The sequence below is a fragment of the Trachemys scripta genome, chromosome 19, assembly GCF_013100865.1.
Source record: "Trachemys scripta elegans isolate TJP31775 chromosome 19, CAS_Tse_1.0, whole genome shotgun sequence".
Taxonomy (NCBI): domain Eukaryota; kingdom Metazoa; phylum Chordata; order Testudines; family Emydidae; genus Trachemys; species Trachemys scripta.
In genome coordinates, this window is record NC_048316.1 from 19,966,055 (window position 1) to 19,973,135 (window position 7,081).

Below are 7,081 nucleotides of genomic sequence, written 5' to 3' on the forward strand. Positions count from 1 at the left end.
AAATCTCAGGGTTGGAAGGGACCTCGGGAGGTATCTAGTCCAACCTCCTGCTCAAAGCAGGAACAATCCCCAGACAGATCCCTAAATGGCCCCCTCAAGGATTGAACTCACAACCTTGGGTTTAGCAGGGCAATGCTCAAACCAGAAAATCAATTGGCAGCTGCTTCATAGAACTGAGAACGGGTGTGTTTCTGATAGTTCACAGAGACGCTTAATGCTGATCCTTTTTTCCTATGAGAGGGAAATGCTGTCACAGGACCATCTCCTGCATGATGAGTTCTGGTCTTTGTTTACATCATCAGTAGCCATCTTAAGTTGTGACTACACGTTCTCCCACATCTGGGGTGTTGGGTTTTTTTGGTTACCTCATTTGAGACCCCACTAAGTCCAGGGGTTGCCTTGTGAACTTAACTCCTTGCATTAGCCAGAGAGAGAAAGCTTTTTCAAAGGAAAGCTGTTTGTGAAGCAGTTCCCTTGCCTTCATTCAAGCATGCATTCGGGCAGAATTCCTCAGAGCATCATTGCCTGATTTCCTGGGCACATTTTAAAGCAGTGGATGTTGACTGGGATGCTCTGCTTGGTGCCCTGCTGCTGGCATGCTTCAGTTGTGCCTGTGTTCCCATCTCTGTATCCCCTCATTGGAATTAGTTGACCCTGGAGTGTTTTATTTATTTTATTTTGCCCTCTTCCCTCTTTCTATGGGGTGGCCGTTGTCATTCCTGTGGGAGAACCCATCAAAGGTCAGATGAACCAACTCCTTTAACCACCATTAAACACAGACACACCCTGCTCCACCCTGAAATCCAATAGTCCAGTGGTCAAGGCACTCCCCTAGGATGAGACACTGCCTGACTTGGAACAGGGACTTGAACCCGTCTCCCACCGCAGGGGGGTCCCAAACCACCAGGCTATGAGGAATTCTGGGGTGGGGCTCTCTCAATCTCTCCTGTTGGAACTGTTCCACTGGTCTTCTATGCAGCAGCAGATCATGGGCTCAGACAGGCCTATCAGATTAGACGCTGCGAGGGAGATAGGTGGGGGAAGGCCTAGTTTGAGAATCCCACCGGGGCTAAGGCAAGAGGTGCTGAGCAGCTTGTTAAGCATTTGGCAGCATAAAGGCTGAGGCAGGTTTGTGCATGCCCGTCAGTGGAACCCCAGGGACTTTTAGGGTCTTACAGGTTTAGCCAACAGCTGGACAGTGCTCTTGAGAAGGTCATTGGCGACAGATGTTGGATTTAGGTGCCTAAAGAGGCAGTTGGGTGTCTACATCCCTTTGTGGATCTAGCCCTAACTACCTGAGTCATTTTTGAAAATTGAATTTAGACTTCTAAATCACTTACGCACTTTTGAATGTTTTACCCTATGTGACATGGATTTTCAATGGGACTGGTGCTCCTAAATCATCTAGGTGCTTTTGAAAATCTCATTATTCTGGATATATTTGGGAGAGATTTTCAAACCACACCAACTATGAGGGATTTTCAGCACACTCATTCTCTTCAGTTAATTTCTCAGGCACTGGCCTGTACAATTACAGCAAATCTCTGTCTCTGAGATATCAACAGACAAGTCTGTGATCATGTGCAAGTCAGGAGTCCTTTGACAAGTGCAGCAAAGGTCACTGTGGCACTCTGTACCTCAAATCAGCACCCTGGAACCCCCATATTCACCACTGTCATTTATTTATGATTTGTTTTGTACAAAGTATGTCTTGTGTGGTATCATTTTAAAAGTCTTGATCTGTTGAACGTCAAAATCCTATTGGATTGTATGTGCTATTGTTGTATGTGGAGTTACAAAGTTTTGCTATATGTGTGCTACTGAAATATGTTGTGAGGTTGGGAACACCCACAACCAGCCTTTCAGGTACAACAGTGGAGTTGCCAGATATGCTGATGGCCCATTAAAGAGAAGCCACTATCCCAGGAACTGTATACAATGAAGACTTCTCAGAAAGAGCATGGAGACAATGGAGAATGCTTAACCAAGGGGGGGAAACTACAATTACTACTTATAATCATTAAAATCTGTCTTTCTGTAGTTAATAAATAAATCTGTTTTATATTTTACCTAAAACAGTGTGTTTTGGTTGAAGTGCTTGGGCAATCTCAGCTCAGTTACAAAGGCTGGTGTGCGTCTGCTCCATATCGAGGGCGGACAGACTGTGTAATGAACTTACACTGCTCAGGCTTCTGACTAGGGCAAGACGGTACAGTTCTGGGGTGCAAGGCTGAGGAGCTGGGGGGAATTGGCTGGGGCCTCTCTATTGTTGGTTCATGAGTGGCTGGGAGAAGCATTCATGTAACTCAGTTGGGTGTCTATGTAAGTACAGTACTTGCCAGAGGTTTGTAGTTTGCTGACAGCATCAGAGTGTGAGGGATACCTCAGGTTGGTGGGTCCCTAGCCTCAGTTTTGCCAGAAACTGGGAATGGGTGACAGGGGATGGATTACTTGATGATTCCCTGTTCTGTTCATTCCCTTTGAAGCAGCTGGCATTGGCCAATGTTGGAAGACAGAATACTTGGCTAGATGGACCTTTGGTCCATAGTCGCCAACTCTGTGGGGAAAAAATGGTGGGTGCTGAGCACCCATCGGCAGCCCCTAGCCAGCGCCTTCCGCCCACGGGCAAGCCCCACGGCTCAGCACCTCCTCCTCCCACCCACTGCGAACAGCTGGTTCGCGGTGTGCTGGGGGAGGAGCCAGGATGCAGCACTCTTAGGGGAAGGGGCGGGGGCAGGAAGAACCAGGGTGTGGGTGGGGGCTTGGGGGAAGGGGTTGAGCACCCCAGCACTTTGAAAAGTTGGTGCCTGTGCTTTGGTCTCACCCACTATGGTCGTTCTTATGTGGGACAGAGGGCTTAGCGATCCCATAGTTCAGGTTGCACCCCAGGAACAGTCATCTTGGGACAGTTGATCCAGGAGAATGTTGTGTAACCAGTTCACAGTCTAAGACGTGAAAATTCCCTTCTTCTTCAAGAGAAAATGTCTTGGGTCCAAGCTGATAGTGTGTTACTGGGTCTGGCTGACTAGTGCAGACTTGGCCCTTCCCATTTGTTGCGGTCCAGGGAATATTTAATCGAACACTAATTTCCCAGAAGTTGATACTCCCTCCTTGCGTAGAGGATTTTAAAGACCAGGATTGTACTTGGTTATCTTCCTTGAGATCTGATGGGGGAGCATTTTTTACCAACCAGCTATGACCAAAAGCACCTCTGTATTCACACCCGACATGACTATTGTAATAATCTTTGTGCAAAATATGCCTTGTGAGGTATCATTTGAAAACTAATAACTCACTGGTCAATAGTATCATAGTGAAATGTATGTAACAACATTATATGTAATACTATGAAATCCCCCAGTATGATGTTGTTAGTCTGTATCTAAAACCACACAGTCCTGCCTATGCAGAATCTGTTAAACGGGTCTATCCTAAAACAAAGGAGTGTTTCTTTACCCCAGTTTAAATATAAGTAGTAAACCAGGTCCTCAGACAGCAGAGGGAGGAGATGGTAGGAGAGACAGCAAACACAGGTGGGGAAGAAAAGGCATGGAGCCTTCCCTTCACCACCAGACTCCATGTCAACTTCTTTACTGCTTGAATAAACCTAACTTTGAAAGGTAAACCCCCAAGGTTCACTAGACTATAAAAGAAAGGGGCAGAACCCTGAGTTTTCTCTTTCACTTAAGAAGACAATGGCACCAGCACCTTGGGGTCTCTGGGAGAGATCCTGACCAAGGAAAGGGTCAGTCACCATCTTCCAGGAACACTGGGTGAGAAAGGTCATCTTAAACAGAGCCTTGAACCAGAACTTGCTCGATTAAGTTTTAGACTTTTAGATGTATTTTCACTTTTAGCTGCTTGTACCATTTCTACCTTTCTCTGATATGTGATTTCACTTAAAATCCAATCTTCTAAACCAATCCAGAGCTGTGTTTAAACTGAACTGTTTTAACTCCAGTTAAAGTAGCAAACTTGAATAGTGACTCCATAGAGGGGCAACAGATCTTAATATCTGAACTGTCCAGGAGAGGGCTGGGCTGTGTAGAACACGTTTTTGAGAAAACTCGGTACTGCGTTGGGGTCCCTCTACGAATGGTAACCAAGACTGCTTGGCTAGAGTGTTGCTAACAGGCTGCTGGGGTCAGAGATGCTGGACCAAGGCGGCAGCTGTACAAAGACACTCAGGGTCTGACCTGCATGCGTTTTGGCTGGTTGTGAGTGGCCCAGGTTGGGAGCTACAGCAGCAAAGCTTTCTGAGGCACCCAGGTGTGTGAGGCAGATGGTGACAGACCCCCTCGCTGGTCTGGATTGCACCCCAGAATCTGACACCCGCAGCCAGTTTTGCCTTCTGTTTTGTACTGGTCATCAACTGTTTTATCCTGTGGTGGCACAGAGAGATGTCAGGCAACAGCATTTTCACTGCAGAGGCTCAGGTGCAATATGTATCATATTGAAAAAAATAGGTCAGCAGATTCAAGCCTTCTCTTCCACTGGCGGCTGTTATTCCTGTGAACTTTCCAACTCTTATTACGGAGCAAAGCCTCATAGTTCCATGCTGCATGTAAAAACAACGATCCTTGTCTCCATTCTACAGATAAGGTAACTAAACAGTTGCTCTCAGTCATCACTGTTAGAACTAGGACCAGAACCCAGATCTCTGATAGGGGAGACCAGAGCTCATCCACATTGCGTTTTGTACTGACTGTGCTAAAGCAGTCTGTGTGGCTAGCCTGTGTGTAACCATTGTTTTAGCCCCCAATAAATATTTCCATCCCAGAGCCAGGAATAGAACCCGGGAATCCTGCGTCCCAACATTCTACTTATGTCTAGCCAATAGCTGTATAACTCATTGCAAAAATGTGTTAGGCTCCTGATGCTAAAGGGCTGAACGGTGGCTCTGGAAGGCCCATGTTTAATCCTTGATATTGACCTATGGGGGGAGAAAGTGCACACCACTGTTCCACATGATGAAATTTCTGTTTCCCAGTTTAGTTAAGGCTGCAGCTCCATTTCTGTTTAAAACCAACATTTTGCATCTTCTCTTAAAATCTACCAGAAGGTCAGATTGGCCTGAAAATTGGCTGCTCGGCAGCCGGACGCACAGACTTCCCAGCTCTGCTGAATTCTGTGGGATGTTCCACATTTTTGCTGATTCAGGTTTCCTGTCACCCTGGCCCACAGCGGTAGGCAATGTTCTACAGCTGAGAAAGAGAGCACCACCCCCTCAATGGATAAATAGGATGACCTGGATAATTATAGGTTTGGCAGCTGACAGTGATGCCAGCACAATAATGGAATGACTGATATGGAACTCCATTAATTAAAGGAGGGCAATATAATTAATGCTAATCAACATGGGTTTATGGAAAACAGATCCTGGCACACTAACTTGATAGCTTTTTATGATGAGATTACAAGTCTGGTTGATAAAAGTCATAGTATTGATGTAATATATATAGTCTTCTCTAAAGCATGGGACTTGGTATGGCACAACATTTTGATTAAGAAACTGAAAAGATACAAAATCAACACGGTACATGTTTAAAATAACTGTTTAACTGAAAAATACTAGCTAGACATTTACAGTCAATGTTCTCAGCTTACATAAATCAGGATTCATTAAGGATAAACAAATGGCAGACAATATTCAGATAGTACTTAAAATCATCCCCAGCCCTACATTTCTATGGTTCTATAATGCCAGATTTAAAAAAAAATAAATCAATTTCTCATTATCGCTAGATGAAGTGAAAGCCTTTGAGGGGAACTTTCTGTTTCATGTCCTGTCCCATACAGACTTTGGCCTCAAGTTCATTAAATAGATAGAACTTAGAGAATTTTTTCACTTTATCTACTGTTTACACTAGTCCAAAAGCCATTGTGCCAGTTAATGGGGTGAACTCTCCCCTTTTGAATTACACAGAGGGACTAGGCAGGGATATCCATTGTTTCCTTTACTTTTTCACTGGCCGTGGAGCCTTTTGCACAGAGGATAAGGAACAATGGATTCGTAACAGGAACAGAACTTTCAGGAACAAATCAGAAAATGGCATTGTATGCACATGATGTAATATTTTTTATCTAAACCAAATATTTCCCTAAATTAATTTCCAAAATAATCTAGGATTTTGGGAAAGCATCTGGGTTTAAAGTAAATTGTGTCAAATCTGAGATGCTAACTATAAAATTTCCAGACACTGAAAAGTCACTCCCCCAGGAAACATTTGGGTACAAATGGGCAACAAATTCTAGAAGATACTTGGGAATTCAAATTTCAACTTACAGGAGCTCTATGATTTAGATGTCAAACCTCTACTTCAGCTAATGAAAAAAGATCTGAGGGGCTAGGGGAAGTATGCAATTTATTGGTTGGGAAGAGTAGCCACAGTCAAACTGAATATTCAGCCAAGATATCTTTACAGTTTTAAAATCTTTCTTTGATTGTTCCAGATAAAACACTAGCAGGAATACAGAGGATGTAATTAGAATTCATATAGAATAAGAAGAGCGAGAGAGAATAGTTTATACAGAACCATTCCACAGGGTAGAATGGCTGTTCCAAATAATCTATGGTACTATTAAGACAGCCAGTTCAAAGCAGTAGTGAATTGGGGGTGTTCTAACCCCACCAACACTGGGTTTTTATTGAATAAAAAAATTGCAGTAGTGTAAACATCGCTAGCTACCATGGATTAATTAAAAAAAAATGACACCCTCCAGAAATTACACACATCCTTTAGTGAAGGCTACTCTATGGGCTTGGGATAGCACTAGAGATAAGCTAAACTCTCTTTCCTCACCAATGACACCCATTGCAAATAATCCAGAACTTTATCCAAATTGCAAACTAGAGAGCTTCAAAGACTGGGAGAGCCAAGGAATACACAAAGTTGATGAGCTATTCAGTAAAGAAACTTCTAACTTATTTAAGGATCAAAATTAATGTTAACTGGCCCACTTTCCCCTGGTACCAGTACTTTCAAGTCGGGCATTGTGTTTCTCAACTTTCTAGACAACCTGTTTTATACAGAAAGCTAATTTTAATAGAAGCAATGGCATCCAGTCAATCCGGAAGCAA